This window comes from Rattus rattus, chromosome 13 (assembly GCF_011064425.1).
Source record: "Rattus rattus isolate New Zealand chromosome 13, Rrattus_CSIRO_v1, whole genome shotgun sequence".
NCBI classification, from domain to species: domain Eukaryota; kingdom Metazoa; phylum Chordata; class Mammalia; order Rodentia; family Muridae; genus Rattus; species Rattus rattus.
Genome location: NC_046166.1, coordinates 10,214,975 through 10,233,791, shown reverse-complemented (window position 1 = coordinate 10,233,791; position 18,817 = coordinate 10,214,975). Strand labels below are relative to the sequence as shown.

The window sequence follows — 18,817 nt, the reverse complement described above, 5'->3', positions numbered from 1 at the left end:
GAGAAGAAGGTATATCCTTTTGCTTTAGGGTAGAACGTTCTATAAATATCCGTTAAGTCCATTTGGCTCATGACTTCTCTTAGTCTGTCTACGTCTCTGTTTAATTTCTGTTTCCATGATCTGTCCATTGATGAGAGTGGGGTGTTGAAATCTCCCACTATTATTGTGTGAGGTGCAATGTGTGTTTTGAGCTTTAGTAAGGTTTCTTTTTCGTATGTAGGTGCCCTTGTATTTGGGGCATAGATATTTAGGATTGAGAGTTCATCTTGGTGGATTTTTCCTTTGATGAATATAAAAGTGTCCTTCCTTATCTTTTTGATGACTTTTTAGTTGGAAATTGATTTTATTTGATATTAGAATGGCTACTCCAGCTTGCTTCTTCAGACCATTTGCTTGGAAAGTTGTTTCCCAGCCTTTCACTCTGAGGTAGTGTCTGTCTTTGTCTCTGAGGTGTGTTTCCTGTAGGCAGCAGAATGCAGGGTCCTCGTGGCGTATCCAGTTTGTTAATCTATGTCTTTTTATTGGGGAGTTGAGGCCATTGATGTTGAGAGATATTAAGGAATAGTGATTATTGCTTCCTGTTATATTCATATTTGGATGTGAGGTTGTGTTTGTGTGCTTTTCTTCTCTTTGTTTTGTTGCCAAGACGATTAGTTTCTTGCCTCTTCTTGGGTATAGCTTGCCTCCTTATGTTGGGCTTTACCATTTATTATCCTTTTAGTGCTGGATTTGTAGAAAGATATTGTGTAAATTTGGTTTTGTCATGGAATATCTTGGTTTCTCCATCTATATTAATTGAGAGTTTTGCAGGATACAGTAGCCTGGGCTGGCATTTGTGTTCTCTTAGGGTCTGTATGACATCAGTCCAGGATCTTCTGGCCTTCATAGTTTCTGAGAAGTCTGGTGTGATTCTGATAGGTCTGCCTTTATATGTTACTTGACCTTTTCCCTTACTGCTTTTAATATTCTTTCTTTATTTTGAGCGTTTAGTGTTTTGACTATTATGTGACGGGAGGTGTTTCTTTTCTGGTCCAATCTATTTGGAATTCTGTAGGCTTCTTGTATGCCTATGGGTATCTCTTTTTTTATGTTAGGAAAGTTTTCTTCTATGATTTTGTTGAAGATATTTACTGGTCCTTTGAGCTGGGAGTCTTCACTCTCTTCTATGCCTATTATCCTTAGGTTTGATCTTCTCATTGTGTCCTGGATTTCCTGTATGTTTTGGACCAGTAGCTTTTCCGCTTTACATTATCTTTGACAGTTGAGTCAATGATTTCTATGGAATCTTCTGCTCCTGAGATTCTCTCTTCCATCTCTTGTATTCTGTTGGCTTGTATCTACAGCTCCTTGTCTCTTCTTTTGTTTCTACAGGGTTATTTTCCTTGTTCTTTCTTTTCTTTTTTTTTTTTTTTTTTTTTTTTTTTGGTTCTTTTTTTTTCTATATCCAGGGTTATTTCCCCAGCCCCCCATGTGTTCTTTCTTGATTGCTTCTATTTCCATTTTTAATTCCTTCAACTGTTTGATTGTGTTTTCCTGGAATTCTTTCAGGGATTTTTGCGATTCCTCTCTGTAGGCTTCTACTTGTTTATTAATGTTTTCCTGTGTTTCTCTAAGGGAGTTCTTCACGTCTTTCTTGAAGTCCTCCAGCATCATGATCAAATATGATTTTGAAACTAGATCTTGCTTTTCTGGTGTGTTTGGATATTCCATGTTTGTTTTGGTGGGAGAATTGGGTTCCGATGATGTCATGTAGTCTTGGTTTCTGTTGCTTGGGTTCCTGCGCTTGCCTCTCGCCATCAGATTATCTCTAGTGTTACTTTGTTCTGCTATTTCTGACAGTGGCTAGACTGTCCTATAAGCCTGTGTGTCAGGAGTGCTGTAGACCTGTTTTACTGTTTTCTTTCTGCCAGTATTGGGGACAGAGTGTTCTGCTTTCGTGCGTGTAGTTTTTCCCCTCTACAGGTCTTCAGCTGTTCCTGTGGGCCTGTGTCTTGAGTTCACCAGGCAGGTCACTTGCAGCAGAAAAGTTGGTGTTACCTGTGGTCCCGAGGCTCAAATTCGCTCGCGGGGTGCTGCCCACGGGCTCTCTGAGGTGGCAGCACCCAGGAAGATCTGCGCCGCCCCTTCCGGGAGCCTCCGTGCACCAGGGTTCCAGATGGCCTCTGGTGTTTTCCTCTGGAATCAGCAATGTGTGTAGAGAGCAGTCTCTTCTGGTTTCGCAGGCGTGTCTGCCTCTCTGAAGGTTTAGCTCTCCTTCCCACGGGATTTGGGTGCAGAGAACTGTTTATCCGGTCTGTTTCCTTCAGGTTCCGGCGGTGTCTCAGGCAGGGCTCCTGCCTCACCTGGGCCCTCTCCCACGGGAGCCCAGAGGCCTTATACAGTTTCCTCTTGGGCCAGGGATGTGGGCAGGGGTGGGCAGTGTTGGTGGTCTCTTCTGCTCTGCAGCCTCAGGAGTGCCCACCTGACCAGGCGGTAAGGTATCTCTCCCACAGGTTCTGGGAGCAGAGAGCTGCTGCGGGCCGGGATCCGAGGGTGTGGGACTTCCGGTAAACACAGGACGTGCCTGGTCCTAGAGGGATTCTGCCTCTGTTGTCCCGATTCCACCCGGCAAGTCACTTGCAGCAGATAAGTTAGTCTTACCTTTGGTCCCGAGGCTCAAGTTCGCTCGCGGGGTTCTGCCCACGGGCTCTCCGCGGTGGCAGCGACCAGGAAGATCTGCGCCGCCTCTCAACTCCTTTGATTCTTACCTCTCACTTACTGTTCTAGTTTTACAGAGCAAGTAGTTCAAGGTCAAAGGGTTGCAGCACGTTAACAACAGGGGCAGGATTTTAACCTTGGTTCTCATTCTGACTGTAGAGTTCCACGCTCTGTTTCTTGTATCCATCACTACTCTGCTTCCCAAAAGAATTGCACGTGCACCTCAGGTGTTCTGGAACCTTGGCTGTTTGGTGGTTCTGTATGGAGATGGGTTGCGACAGTTGGGTCCTTAATGCTGTTTGAAGGATACTTCAGTGGGCGGTGACGTCTGCTGTGGGCGTGGGCCTCTGAGTACATGTGGGTTTTGTTTGTTTTTAAGGTGTGCAGGTACCCACAAAGGCCAGAGAGAGTGTCATATTCCCAGGAGTTGGACTTCCAGGCAGTTATGAACAGCTGATGTGGGTACTAGGAATAGAGCTCTGGTTCTGGAAGAACCGCAAGGACTCAATCTCTGAGCCACCTTTCTAGCCCTGCTGTTGTGTTTTTTACCTGTGCCAGAGACACATTGATGGTTGTTCTCCTCTAGCCTAGAATCTGAACCCTGAGCAGAGCTAAAACCCATCATCATAGGGCATCCTTGTCTTCTTGATGTTCATTTGAACCCACCTCACTTTATAGCTTGATGAGTCATGTTTACTTAATGTAGCTTGTGGCAGGAAACTGTCTGAAATATTTAAAATATTCTACAGTACCTATAGAAGTACCGTAGAATTAATAATTGATACATGTTTTTAAGTTTTCTCTTATTGTCTCATTTTCTGGTTGATAGTAGTTATTTTATGAAATTCAAGCAAAGTGATCCTTCCAAATTTAGCCCCAGAGAATATGGTGTGGTTTTTGCAAGATCAATAGTTCCCTGGCAGGCAGTTGGATTATGTGTATTATGTTGGGATAGTTGCTTCTAATTATCTGTCTGAAACTCTCCCAAGGCTTGTTGCTTCCTCATGAAATGGCTTTGACTGCCCTAGTTGCTGCTCACCCTGTATACAGGCATGTGACTCACTGTTTGAAAGCTGGCACAGTACAGCAGTTAACTACTTGCCCCTTGTTACATAGAGACGAGAATTTAAATGTAGGCTTCGTATCTAACACTTTCTTTCCCAAGCATTTACTCCTCTGTTGACATGTAGCCTTCTGAAGAAGTCTCTAGACTTGTTTTTTCCCCTCTTATCGGAAGTAATTAGTTTATATCTTCCTATATAAGAGATGGGTTTTATAAGGGTTAGTTAACAGAAAGTAGCTTTATTTTCTGCAGTATTTTTATTTTTATGTTTTGGAGATTTTTAAGACAGGGATTCTCTGTGTAACTTTGTCCTGGAACTTTCTCTGTAGACCAGGCTGACCTTGAACATAAGAGATGGTTCTGCCTCTGCCTTCCTAGTGATGGAACTAAAGGCGTGTTCCATCACCACCCATCTTAAAAAAATTAGTTATGCATCATTAGAAAATAAGTCTATTATGAGAAGGAAGTTTGAAAGTATTCTTCTGTTCTCTAGGGCATTTAGAAATAGAACATACAGAGAGAACTACACTTGGCTTGGTGGCACACATCTGTAATCCTGGCATTTTAGAGTATGAGTTGAGGGATAATGAGTTTAAGTTTAGCCTGGGCAACTTCACTTAAAAGTTCAGGGTTAAAGTGAGGTCCTGTTTGGAAAAAATCCAACGGAGAGAATAGGGGAAGGTAGGTCTTAATAATGGATTGACATAGTTACATTTTATTCCTCAATATCAAGTAAAATCTTTTGTAAGTTAAGTGTAGACTAAACAAACTGACCCTCCTCTCCAATGTCTCTAGATTGCTTGTTACACATAGTTGTGTGATCCCCCCCCCCCCCCCCCCACCCCCTACCCCCACAAAGGTGAATAGAATGTTACTTCATTTCAGATAGGGAACATGCAACAAATGACAGAAACAGTGCCACCCAAGTGTAGCTTGGTGAACCAGTGAGCTTACTGGGGTTCCTTAGGAACATGGCCAAGACTTAACAGAAGAGCTGCGTCACTGCAGCTCTCTGTCAACAGTTTGTTACTGCTTATTACAAAACTTTTGGTGAGGAGCTTTGTAAGTCTTGTAAGTTTTGTAAACTTCCAAGTCTTATGAGTTTCCCTCCTCTCTGCAAGATCCATATTCTAATTAGGAAGACATAGCTCTACAACAGAAACATAGGCATAATCTTTAATCTTCTAAGAGCAATTTAAATTTTCATTCAATTTCTAAGAGCAGTTTGGGATTGAAGATATGGCTCTGTGGTTAAGGATACTCTCTACTCTTCAAGATGACCCTGGTTTGATTCCCAACATCTACATGACTATTCATAACCATCCATAACTCCAGATGCAGTGGATCCAGTGCCCACTTCTGGCTTCTACAGGTACAAAAGTCTGTGCGTGGAGACACATCACTCAGATACATCATTTTTAAAAAAAATCTTTAAAAGAAAAAACAAGGAGTTGGGGATTTAGCTCAGTGGTAGAGCGCTTGCCTAGAAAGCACAAGGCCCTGGGTTCGGTCCCCAGCTCCGAAAAAAAGAAAAAAGAAAAAAGAAAAAAAAAAGAAAAGAAAAAAGAAAAAACAAGTTTCTAAAATTTAAAATTTGCCGGTTAAAGAAAGCTCCTTGAGACTTTGTGTAAATTTATCGGTTTGATTTTAATAACTTCTGTTATAACAACATTGTTTACTAAACTTCTGTATATAATTATCTTATAGCTAGTAAGTACATATTTTCCCAGATTTTTTTGTTAGCTCTTTAAAGGAGAAGATTATTTCTCCTCTTCCTCCTCCTCCTTCTCCTCCCCCCTCCTCCTCCTCTTTCTCTTCCTCCTCCTCCTCCTCTTCCTCCTCTTCCTCCTCCTCCTCCTTCTTCTTCAGAAGTGTTACAATTACAAATTTCAGATTTTGTTCATATTGACATAGTATCAGGATTTTGTTTACACTATGATAGTTCCATTTTATGAATATACTATTACTTATTTTATTGTTGGTATACATTAGATTTTATTGCTATTAAGGAATGCTGCTGTGAATTTAATTGTATGTGTCTTCAGGTTATAGAGATAAAATTTAGTGGCACTGAGTATGTATACTGTTAACTTTACTGAGGAATGGTAGAGTTTAATTTTGAACAGTTCTAGATTGAACCAAATGGAATAGAGTTCGAGGGAAGCAGGCCTGTGAAAGGATGGACAATCAGGATGAGTTCTGGTCTGTATGCTTATGAGTTTTAACATACCTAGTTTGTAGTACTGAACAGGCTTTGAGCTGTCTTTGTTTTTTTTGTTTTTTGTTTTCCCTTGGTCTGACTTATTTTGATATGTCTTCTTTCCTTTCTTGAAGTGGTCTTTGTCATCATCATTCTCTCCATCAACTATGGCAGCTTACAACTATATAATAGAAAATTTATTCTGTTCTTACATCTTAAATCCCAAGCCATCACTATGGTCTTTTTTTATCTTTTATAGAGCTGGAATAACTGATATATTAAAGTAGTTTTCTGGCTATCATGAATGGTGTAAAAGAAAAACAAAAAAGTTCCTAGCAAAGGGGAGAGAAAATAAAGATACAAGCTGGAACAAATACAGAAGCAAGGAAGCAGTGGCAGCACTCTTGGGGCTTTAGAACTCATTCCTGGTGACCTCATTTTATTGTAGCAAGACTCTTGGTATTTTCAGTATTGGTATTTTTCACAAATTTAATTACAATATTAATTACAAGTTTCTTTATGATCAGGAAGGTCCAACAGCAGATGTGGCACTTAGGAGTCTAGAATTACTCTCTAATGATGTTTGATAGTAGAAATTTCACTGTCTTGTGTAGCTATGTTCAAAGAATCTTGTTTGATGGTACTTTTACATCTTAGCTAATAATAAATACCTTTGATAATTTCTTAAACTCTTTACAGAAAAAGAGGATAATATGTATTTTTTTTACTGATTCTGTTTAATTGGAAAGAAAAGATGATTATCAAGTATGTTAATTTATATGGAAGAGTTAAGGTTTTAGGATAAATTGAGCAGAGAGGTGGTTTTTGTGGACTGGCTCTGCTGCAGCTTTCCCCTAGAGCAGTGGGCACTCATCAGAGGAGGGAGAGCAGAGACACAGGAGCTGTCCGTACTGAGGACCAAGGACACAAAGCTGGCACAGGAGCTGCTGCTGGGTTCTTTAGTCTGGTGCTAAAAGGACTCCTTATTCCACTAGGAAGGGAAAGCCATCGCAGCACTGGGGTTCCCTTGAAAGTTTTCTTTGTAATTTAAGAAAAAAAAAAAAAAAAGCTGGGTGTAGTAGTGTACACCTTTAATCCCAGCATTTAAATAAGCAGGAGCAAGTGGAACTTGGACTACAGTAAGTTCAGGATAGCCAGAGCTGCACAGTGAGACCTCCTCAAGACATTTGCCTTTCTACATCTGTGTAAAGACATGGTGTGTGTTCAGTGGCCATGTAGGATGGAAGAGAGGACAGGGTCCCCCAGAACTGGAGTTAGAGGCGATTGTGAGCTCCCTGATGTGCATGTTGCAACCCAGACTCTGGTCTTCTGGGGAAATAATGAGCACTCTTAACTGCAGAACTACGCCTCTAATCCCCCAAGAAGAAGACTCTTGAGGGCCATTGCTGCAGCATCATTGCTTCAGAGTCTTGTTTTAAGGTATGGTGGGGGATTGAATTTATCTCCAGATATAACATGGTTATCTAGAGCAAGTCAGCAGGGTGGGGGTGGGTGGGAAATGACTAGGGAGAAACTCACAGGCTAAGCAGATATTCTTGCTAAATGTACATAACAGGATTTTTGCTGAAGTCAGGCTAGAGTCAGGGTGATACAGCATCACTTGAAAGGATGGAGAGGAGAAGGGACTGGATCAGACATGAGGTAGTAGACGACCATCCTGCTAAGCTGGTTTCATTTAAGACTGGATTTTATGTAAAGGCAAACAGGCCTGCGTGGAAGAAAATTTAGAGAAATTTGGTGGAGCAGAGAACCTTTGTCAGTGTTTAGGATTACATTTAGTGGGTTGGGTGTTACTTAGGGTGTTTTCAGGAAGCATTGGATGGATGGGAGAGACAGGATCTTCCTATATAGTCTAGACTGATCTGGAACGTATCATCCTCTTACCACGCTTTCTGATTGCTAGAAATATAGCAATGCACCTTGGTGGCCTGATGTGTAAATTTAGTTTTTAAAAGAAATTGCTTGACTGGAGAGACAGCTGGAAGTGGCACGGGGGGAGCATTTAAGAGCACTTGTTGCTCTTGCAGAGGACCAAAATTCAAGTCCCTGGAGTACCCACATGACACGGCAGCTCACCACTGTCTGTAACTCCAGTTCTAGGGCATCAGCACTCTCTCCTAGCCTCTATGTATATCAGGCTCATGGTGCATACATGTAAGCAAAACATTCATATATGTAAAATAAATTAAAATGAAAAAAAAATTGCCAAACTCCTTTCCAGAGTGGGCGCTCCTTTACTTGCTCTTCACTGTATTTGAGAAAATCCGTTTCTTCACATCTTGGCCAGCGTGTTTGAATCTGTCTTTCCTATAGGTGTGTAGTGAGATCTCTAGCAAGCTTAACTTGTATTTCTCAGTAACTAATAGTCTTCTATGTCTATTTGTCATTCATATGATGTCTTAGAATTTTGTCGCTTATAAAAACTATTTTCTTATTGATTTTTTTTTCTTTCCACTGTTGAAGTTGGTTTGTTTTTCCAGTGCTGGATATTGGACCTAGAGCCACGTTGGTTCTACAAGCACTCGACCACTGAACTGTACTCCCACCCCTGTTGTTGAGCTTTGATGTGGCTTCATATATTCTTGATGAGTCTTTTTTACTTGTGTACTTTGTAAATATAGTCTCCAATTTATATCTTGTTCTTTCCCTTCTTAAAAGATCTCTCGAAAAGTAAATGTTTTAAATCTTAAGTTATCAAGGTAGTTTAACCACCTCTAGGGCTGGGTGTGTCTGTAGTAGTAATAAGAGTATTTGCTAAGCATCTGCCAGGTCCTGAATTCAACTCCCAGTACCACAAAAATTTAGCCAGGGGAAATCCATTAACCCTACAGAAACCACCAGGAATAGACACCAGTCTGATAGTACAATTGTGATTGACCCTAAGTGTCTAAATGTTGCTTAGTAATTCTTTTTTTTTTTTTCTTTTTTCGGAGCTGGGGACCGAACCCAGGGCCTTGCGTTTGCTAGGCAAGCACTCTACCACTGAGCTAAATCCCCAACCCCGTTACTTAGTAATTCTTGTATTAAGGTTTGTCTTATATGGTACAGCATAAATCCATCTAAGCGGAAACTTAAAATTACTTTAACCTTCTCCATCTTAAATTAACATGCTTGAAAATTTTAGCCTAAAATCTTTGGTGAAAAAAATTATGTGTTTGGTGTTTGTCTTGTTGTTGTTACATTCAATTTGTTTTTGTATGTCTTTGTTCGTGTTATGGACATGCGTCATGGTTCAAGTGTGAAGGTCAGAGGGAAACTTGCAGGAGTTGGTTTTCTCTTTCTGTTGTGGGTTCTGGGGATTGAACTCTGGCTTCTAGGCTTGGCAGTAGGACCTTTACTTGCTGAGCCATCTTACCAGTCCCAGTGTTTGACTTCGTATAAGATCCCTAGTTGAACACAAAGTTAGACTTGAACACGCAAGTGAGAATGTATGGACAAAGGGGGTATATTGTGGGACACACTATGACACACTACAGCTTGCAGGGCGAAATGTTTTCTATCTTTGGTTCTGTTTGTGTGTTTTTTATTGGGGAGGGGTTTGTAAGGGTGGATATGAGGGGAAGAGGAGATTCATCATGTGAAACTCTTAGTAAAAGTTATTTTAAAAAATGAAAAGGGGGGAAAAAGCCAAAAACTTGTGAACACACATATACAGTGCTAACAGTGACCTAGTAAGTTAAGTGATTTGGACCATTTTGCCAATGCAAATCCTATATCTATGCTCGTATATATTTATAGAGGTCTTTGTCCTACATTTTTTTGGATTTCTAGTATGTAAAAAAACGATCTGTAGCCCCCCTGTACTGTGAAGCAAATCTTTTTATTTCATTTGCCTTTTGTTTACTTCTGAGGTATAGAAAAATTTTCTCAGTAGGCTTTAAGATTAGGTTTGTTTGTGCTTTTTAAAAAGATTTATTTATTTTAGTGACTGTTTTGCCTGCATGTACGACTGTATATCACTTGAATTCTTGTACTTGAGGTCAGATCCCCTGGAACTGAGTTTCAGATGGTTGTGAACCACCATGTGGATGCTAGAAACTGAACCCAGGTTCTAGACCCAGTGTTTTTGTTTGTTTGTTTGTTTGTTTTGTTTTGTTTGTTTGTTTGTTTTTTGTTTTTCCTTTTTTTCCGGAGCTGAGGATCGAACCCAGGACCTTGCCCTTACTAGGCAAGCGCTCTACCACTGAGCTAAATCCCCAACCCCTAGACCCAGTGTTCTTAATTGTGAGCCATCTCTCCAACCTCCAAGATGAGCTTTTTAAAATTTTTTTCTGAGATTACTTTTCTGTCACCTATTAGAGTACAACAGGAAATTAGACAGTTTAGATTTTTGAATTATGGTATATTTGGACATTGGAGGTGGATAATGTGCTTCTCTTAAAAAAAAAAAATTTAGCCTAAAACTCAAACCTTTTTAAGCTGTGAAAACAGTGTTATAATAACTAGTGTTGTAATAAACAACAGTTTGTATGTTATTCATCATTTGATCCATTGCAGTTATCTGGTAAAATTGTTAAATAAAGGTACAGCAGTGAAAAGTGAGATTACAAGAAAATTGTTCATTTCAGTGTTTTTTTTTTTAGTTGTTTATTTTTAATTGGTATTGTTCATTAAAACCTAAGCTTGACATAGACATTTATAACTAATTACCTAGAAGATTACACTGACTCATTTCCCAAAAAATGTATGTTCTTCTTTGGCTAGTAACCCTCCATTGACTTTACTTTGAAAATGAATAATTTCACCTATGAAAAACTTTCAGTGCTCTTTTACACATTTTATTCTGACAGTAAAAGCTTTTTCTTAAATAAGTCTTTTTTTTTAACGCAGATTTATGAAAATATGCATCGCTTTGATACTGTCTTGGAATTCATGAGATGGAAGCATAGGTCAAAGCTGTTTGAAGAAATTGGAACTACAGTTTTATCTAGCCACATCTCTGAGGTAAGGAAAATAGTTAAGAGAATCAAGTCACAGGAAGTGGTTACTCACTGAAGATAGTCTGTGTGTGCACTTTGTGCACTGCATCTTTACTTGTGGTCCTTTAATGCCCTTGAAACATCGGAACTTTGTGTCAACCGTTCAGCTTCTTGAGTCACCTTCCTTACAAATTAATAATTTTAATATATTTTCATGTTACAAATAAATGGTCAACTATTCGAGAACTGCCTTGAGATCCAGTTTCGTCTGTGTTAGTCAGCTTCCCTTAGTGTCATGAGATTCTGAGGTAATTAACTTATAAAGGGGAAAGAGTTACTTTGGCTTAGAGTTCTGGGTTCAAGTGACCCTGTTGTTGCTTTGGACCTCTAGCAGTGCAGCACATCATGCTAGACGTCCATGGCAAAGCAGATCGCTAACCTAAGCACCGTGTAAGAGAGAAGACTGGGCTTCTGGGTGCTCTCCAGAAGCACACCCTCACTGACCTGATGGCTGCCTAGAAGATCACACTGTCTCACAGCTGTGCTACCCTGCACTCCTGTACTCCTCTTAACCATGTAGTTAGTCTTTTGATATTCTTCAGTGACATGTCCTTTAGTGATAACTTTGTCCTTCATTTGAGTGATTTGTGTACTACTTTATAGTTGTAATTGTTAATAAGGTAATTTCTAATCTAGGTGACTCAGAAACCCATTTCCTTAATTTTAAAGAACCACAAAACTGCAAGCAACATATATGAAAGTCTTTCACGACCATCAGCTCCATTGTTCTTCTCCCTAACTTCCCTTCCACCTGTCTTGGTGTCCTGTCTTTTTTTTTTTTTTTTTTGGTTCTTTTTTTCGGAGCTGGGGACCGAACCCAGGGCCTTGCGCTTCCTAGGCAAGCGCTCTACCACTGAGCTAAATCCCCAACCCCGTGTCCTGTCTTTTATCATCAATTTATTGGTCTGTTTATGTATCCCCTACCATCTTGAGTTAATTTTAATATCTATCTGTGTGTGTGCTTACAGAAGACAGAAGATGGTGTTGGATCCCCTAGAACTGGAATTACAAGTGGTTGTGAGCCACCCAGAGAGTGTACTGGGAGCTGAGCTCAGGTCCTCTGGACGAACAGCAAGTTCTCGTGACCACTGAGCCATCCTCAGTCTAACTGCTTGATTTCCAAATTTATTCTTATAAAAGTATGTGTAATGAGAATACCCGCTTACAAAGCATGAGGACAAAGTGAAGGATGTAGAATAATTCTTTCATTAAACTGACTTATCTATTGGTATGGGGATGGATACCTGCCATGGTGCATAGGTGGAGGTCAGAGGAAATCGTGGGCCAGGCAGTTTTCTCCTTCTACCATGTTTGTTCCAGGAAACGTCCTCAGGTCATCAGGCTTGACAGGAGCCCTTATCTACCAAGCAATATGACTGACCCAGTAGAGCTCCTCTAAAGAGGTCTTTCCTGGGGTACTGGGAGTAGTACTAGGCGTTGGATCCAGGCCTGTGTGCAATTACTGTACCACTGAGCTACATTCCCAGCAGTTGGAACTCTTAAATGTTGACGCTAATATTGATTTTATTGTTACTGAATATTACTAGTTATAATTATCGCTAGGACTCTTCATTCTTAATATTATTCACTTGTGACTTCATGTGTGCGTGTATGTGTGTTTCATGTCTTTTCAAAGCACTAACCTTTGATTTTATAGATGGAACTCCACTTTTCTGATTATATAGTTAATAAATTTTAATATGCTCACTTCCTTGTTAACCATTTTTGTTTTATCATATATTTGTCGTGATTATGGGCGTGCGCGCATGCGTGCGTGCGTACGTACGTACGTGTGTGTGTGTGTGTGTGTGTGTGTGTGTGTGTACACATCTATACTTTTAACGTCTTTGTTAGTCATTCATTGCTGTGCCCATGTGTCTCACAAACAAGGGAGGAGGGATTTATTTATGGTCATGGTTTCAGAGATTTCTGTCCATAGTCCTTGGCCGTGGTAAGGCCATCACTAGCCATCATGGTGTGGGAGTGTGTGATAGAAGAAATTCTTCAAGATGGATGGGAACAAAGAATGAAGCCTTCACTCCACCCTTAAATCTACAGCCTCCTCCCGTAGCACTGCCCATATATGTGTGTCTGTGGTACATGAGCCTGTGGTGAACACCTCATGTTCGAATTGTAATTTCTGTTAGCCCTTGGACCTTGAAATAGTAAATATACATATTCGCTCATTCATTTGGCCCGATGTAGAGCTTCTTATTTGTGGACTGTTCTGTTTTGTTTCATTTGTTCTTAAAAGTTTACAGCTGAGTAGAGCAGTATACATTTGTGATCCTAGCAATTGGGAGGTAGGCAGGAGGTTCAGGAGTTCAAGCTCAGCCTTAACTGTAGCCAGTTTAAGGTAAACCTAGATTATATGAGACCATCATTATTATCTTTTAAGGCTTCGTCTGTCTGTGGCTCTTGATGATTTCCAGTCTCTAGCATGAGCATCTCTAGTTGCACATCTAGAAGTTGCTGTGTTCTCTCAACTCAACCTTCATAGTAGTTCCTCCATCTTCTCTTAGCATGCTCAGTTATGTTTTTTAATGTGTTACAATTCACTTCAGATTCTCTTCTTCATCCCGTAACCCCTTATCTTCACAGTACTTCAGCAATGATCTTTGTAAATCATGGCAAACTCTTTTGCTCAAAAGCTTGGAATGATTTTTTACTGTCTGTTGAGTAAAGTTCAGGCTTCTTTAGCATGTGAGAAACCTCATGAATTAACCTATTTTTTTAGTTATTTCTTACCCCTTTGTATGTAAGAAAGTCGTAATTGGTACTATGTTGGTTTTTGGTTTGATGGGTCTTACCCTATTTGTTATGCTTTTGTTTCTGATTCCTGTAATTCTGTTTATTCTGTCCTTTTATTCAAGCATTATATCATTCCATTATCTGTCATCAGTGTTTTAAACTCATACTAGCTCCTAGACTTCATTATTTCATGTTTTTGGCTTTGAAGTCCAGCTTCCATGGTTTGTTGCTAATCATTAAATTTTTGGTGATCTACTAGCAACTTCTGTACCTTATATCCACTTTTACACCTGCTTGTCAACGTTGCCATTGAATCAAACAGTAATACTAGTTTTAGACACCACTGTCCAATATAATTACCACTGCCATATTTTCTAGTTGCTACTATGCACAGTTTTGTAGCTATATATTCTTGGTGGATTTCTTTTTGAACAGCTTATGGACATTTTTATGGAAGTTATTTTGAAGCCAGATGTCATGGCACACTTTAATCCCAGCACTCTGGAGGCAGAGGCAGACAGATTTCTGTGATTTCAAGACCAATCTGATCTGTATAGTGAGATCCAGGCCAGTCAGGGCCACATAGTGAGACTGTCTCAAAAATATCACCAAGAAAGAGAAAAAGGAAGACATAGAATGTGGCCTGCATCAAACAGAAATCCATGTTCAGTAGGTCTTTGGCACAGTATGAGACGCTGCATTTCTGAGGTAGTCACACTTGTTACTCAGCTTTGACTAGCAAAGTGGTTAGTACAAAATTTACTTAGACCCATTGTAACTTTTCTTTTTTTTTTTTTTCGGAGCTGGGGACCAAACCCAGGGTCTTGCGCTTGCTAGGCAAGTGCTCTACCACTGAGCTAAATCCCCAACCCCCCTTTGTAATTTTTCTTTCTTTCATTTATTTATTTATTTATTTATTTATTTATTTTATTTTTTATTTTTTTTTCCTTTGTAACTTTTCTAACCTTTAACACTGTCCCTTTAATTTAGATCATAACTTTCCTTTTGAGAAGGCTGTGATCTTTAAACTATGTACCTGTATAGTGACAAATTTAGAGTTGTAGTTTCTTTGAAAAACACAGAAATATGGGAATGTGTTTTCGTTTTAATCCCAGGTGTGAGATACAGGGCTACTTCAGACTGTCCACAGCAGCTGCCTGATTTGCCTCGTGCTCTAGCAGGGACATGGTTTGTGACAGCTGCAGATAGTTTCTGTGATTATGTGACCTTTGGAATTCTGGGGACTTTTCAGAGGGTATAATAATCTCACAGACCTGAAGAGAAAGACCACTGACCCAAGTCATCTTTACCAAATTAATTAAAACAAGCTTCTTTATTCATGTACACGAAAGGCTGCCAACCCCTAAGGTTCAAAAGGTCAGCATTGGACATGAGGAAGACAAGGATTTTAGAAGTAGGGGGTTTTCAAAGAGGGGATGTGATGGGCAAAATAGGCTGGCTTACAGGAGCAGAACATAAGTGTAGCAAGTTAGTCATAAAGACCTCCAGCAACAAAGGCAAGTGGTTGGAACAAGGTAGTCTTAATAACAGGTAGTCATAACAGCCTTTTGAAACAAAGGTAGAGTTGCAAGATGGCTATAAACAAGTTTTTGAAACAAAGGCATGGTTCTATTTTCTGGAACAGGTAGTTTAGAATCATTTATAGTTAAGGTTACAGGTGGGACATAGCCCAATCCTTGAGTAAAAGAGGTTTGTACTAGAGGAGTGTGTGTGGCATGTGTGTATTTTTACACACACACCCCCCCCACACCCCCCACCCCGTGCTGGGGAACGAACCCAGGGCCTTGCGCTTGCTAGGCAAGCGCTCTACCACTGAGCTAAATCCCCAACCCCTTGTATTTGTATTTTCATAGTTAGTTAACTATGTCATTTAACTTGGTATAAATGTGTGGTACAGTTAAAAACCCGGCCATTATTTGCCGTGAACAATATTGTTAGTTAGGGGATGTTATGTTTACATGTGCTTAAGGTTTTGGTTGTCCCCCCCCTCGGAGCTGGGGATCGAACCCAGGGCCTTGCGCTTCCTAGGCAAGCGCTCTACCACTGAGCTAAATCCCCAACCCCTTGCTTAAGGTTTCTTAAGACCTTTTATTTATATCTGAAAGTGAAGGAGATATCATGAAAATAGTGGGAATTAATTCTCACTGAATCTTGACACAAAACAGAACTGGAAGTGAGCCAGAAGGAAGTGGTATGAGTTTTGTGTCATTTGGTTTTATCGTAATTAAGAAAATAGAATCAGGGCTGGAGAGATGGCTCAGTGATTAGAAGCCTTGACTGCTTTTTCAAAGACCCTGAGTTCAATTCCCAGCAACCACATGCTGACTCACAACCATCTGTAATGGGATCTGATGTCCCCTCTTTTGGTGTGTCAGAAGACAACTACAGTGTACTCATGTACATAAAATAAATGAATTTTTTTTTAAATCATTTTTCCCCTGGCCACTTGGGTGAAAAGTTTTGTTTATATATAAACTATAAATAACTGGCATAACATTTAAATTACTTTTGCCCTATTCAGTCATTTCCTTAGGGAATATAGACTTGTTACCAGTATAGTCCCAACAAGGTTCCAGGTGCCTGTCATGAATGCTGTGGATACTTTTATCCTCTGGAGCAGTAGACAAGCAGTGAACAGCACAAAGAACAGGGTCGGGCATGGTGGCATACATAAATGTATCACAGTCTAGGAGTTGACGCAAGAGGGTTGGTCACAAGTTCAAGGACTGTCTAGACTACATAATAAGACCCTGTCTAGAAAAAATAAACAGAAAATAAAAACCGTAAATGAAGCTGGGTGCTGTGGTTCAGCTCTGTACCTTAGTACTTAGAAGAATGAGGCAGGAGGCTCACTATGAGTTTGAAACCAGCCTGGTCTTCTTAAGTGAGTTCTAAGCCAGCTTGGACTATAGACTGATATCATATCTTAAAATAAAAACAAGAGGATGGAATATCAAAATATGCCAAGTGCTAAAGGAAAAAGAAAAACCAAACCAAAACCCTGGCTGGGGTAACAAGAAAGCTTTCAGTAGCAATGCCATTACAGTTTGACTAGGATAGGGTAGGGTCACTGAATAAGACAAGTGTGGGGTTGTTGTTGTTGTTGTTGTTTTCTAATTAGCGCAGGGACCATGTAGCAATACACCTTTCTGATATCCTGTACTTGTGCCAGTCCTAGAGCAAAGGCTTTGGTGTGGCCTGTTTAAGGAAGAGCTGTGGGTCAGTGCAGCTGGAGTAGAAGAGCAGCTGGAGTCAGGTGGACATCTGTAGACTTAAGCTTTTACTCTGAGGGTCTTTAAACAGAAGTGTGGTTTACCTACATCATAGTTAGGATTGCTGCCTGTGTGGGGAATATGTGGTGGATAAAGGTATTTGTAGACCTTGTAGGAAACTGGGCGAATAATCCAAGTGAAAGCTGCTAAATGTCTCAATAGGTGAGAGAACAGAGGAGTTGGTGAGAAGTGTGTAGGCTCAGGATATAAACTGAAGGTAGAAGCAGCTGATTTGATGACAGGAGCCTGAGAGGACGTCTTTGTTAGGGTTTCTGTTGCTGTGAAGAGACACTGTGACCACAGCAACTCTTATAAAAGAAAATGTTTAATTGGGGCTTGCTTCCAGTTTCAGAGGTTCAGTCCATTATCATGACAGGAAGCATAGTAATATGCAGGCAGACATGGAGCAGAGAGTTCTACATCTGGATGCACAGGCAGGATAAGGAGACTGCCACACGAATCTTAGCTTGAATATATGACACCTCAGAGCTTGCCACCTCAGTGACACACTTCCTCCAACAAAGCCACACCTAATCCAGCAAGGCCACACCAGCTGATAGAGTCAGTCCATATGGGCCAAGCATTCAGACACTTGAGTCTATGGCCAAACCACCACAGGGAGAGTACAAGTGAATGACTGGCATCTTAAGTCTGAAGAAATAGAAGTGAAATGTCACTGTTAGTTAAGATGGGAAACACCACAGGTCTAGGAAATTTAAGGAAGGAAATATCAATAGTACTAAATTATTTAGCTGTTGATAAAATTGTTAAATCACTTTACATACTTTTTGAGTTATCTTAGGAATCATTTTCTCTCTGGCTTAATTCTTTTAATAAGATTAACGCTGGTTTTATTTATTTTCCTGCAAATGGTATAACAGTGTTCCTTTTGTCAGCCTGGAGTTGTTTTTCTGTTTTTTGTTTTGTTTTTTGGTATGTGTTCTATGGAGTTTTTTACTAATTCCTTTTAAAGGGGCATGTGTGTCTGTGTGTCCATCAATCTGTACATGTATGGACACTCACATGTGTATATATGGAGGTATCTGAATGCCAGAAGAGAGTGTTCTGTCCCCTGGAAGTGGAGTTAGAGATAGTTGTGAAGCACAGGTTCTGTATGATAGGGTCTGAACGTGGAAGGAACAGCACCCTCTCTTAACCATTCATTGTTATTAAACTAACTTAGGGTGGTCAACTTGCCTTTCTTAATCCTCATCTCATTGAGACTGTTTTTGATTGTTACAAAAAAACCTTCAGTGACCTCAAAACTTTACGGTAATTGCTCCTCTCTCCCCCCTTTGCCACCCAAGACAGGGTTTTTCTCTGTGTAGCTCTGGCTGTCCTGGAACTTACTTTGTAGACCAGGCTAGCCTCAAGCTTATTGAGATCTGTCTGCCTCTGCCTCCTGAGTGCTAGGATCAAAGGTGTTCATGATCACTGCCAGCTGTAAAATGTGTAGCCCAGGCTGACCTGGAACTCTGATCCTCTTGCCTCTGCCTCATTCAGCAAATCTTACTGCATATGCCACCACAATGGAAATTTACTGCCTCTTCACCGAAAAGTTCCTAAGTAATTGAGGCTTCAAACAAGATTGCTTAGCATTCAGTATTTCTGAGGATCTGCGTAGTCTTCTGGTCCCAGAGTAGCTGCCAGCAGCTTCTGAGACCGTTGTTTCCTGTTCATATTCAAACAGAAAGATTTTCTTTTCCTTAAATGCTAAAAACCAGGCTTGTGTTGTTGTAGATACACTCATAGCTCTTGAAGCAAAATATTTTCTTCAGATTTGGATGAGATGGATTTTTCACTGCTATAAAAA

General features: G+C 40.3%; 1 protein-coding gene across 1 annotated transcript in view; it reads left to right on the top strand.

The window, feature by feature from the left end:
• The window catches only part of Bmpr1a (bone morphogenetic protein receptor type 1A), a 100,460-nt gene that overhangs the window by 43,144 nt on the left and 38,499 nt on the right, over window positions 1-18,817 (top strand). Inside the window, exon 2 of the mRNA XM_032919538.1 lies at window positions 10,812-10,925. The gene's annotated coding sequence lies outside the window, so the exon portion shown is untranslated. The remainder of the gene's footprint in view (window positions 1-10,811; window positions 10,926-18,817) is intronic.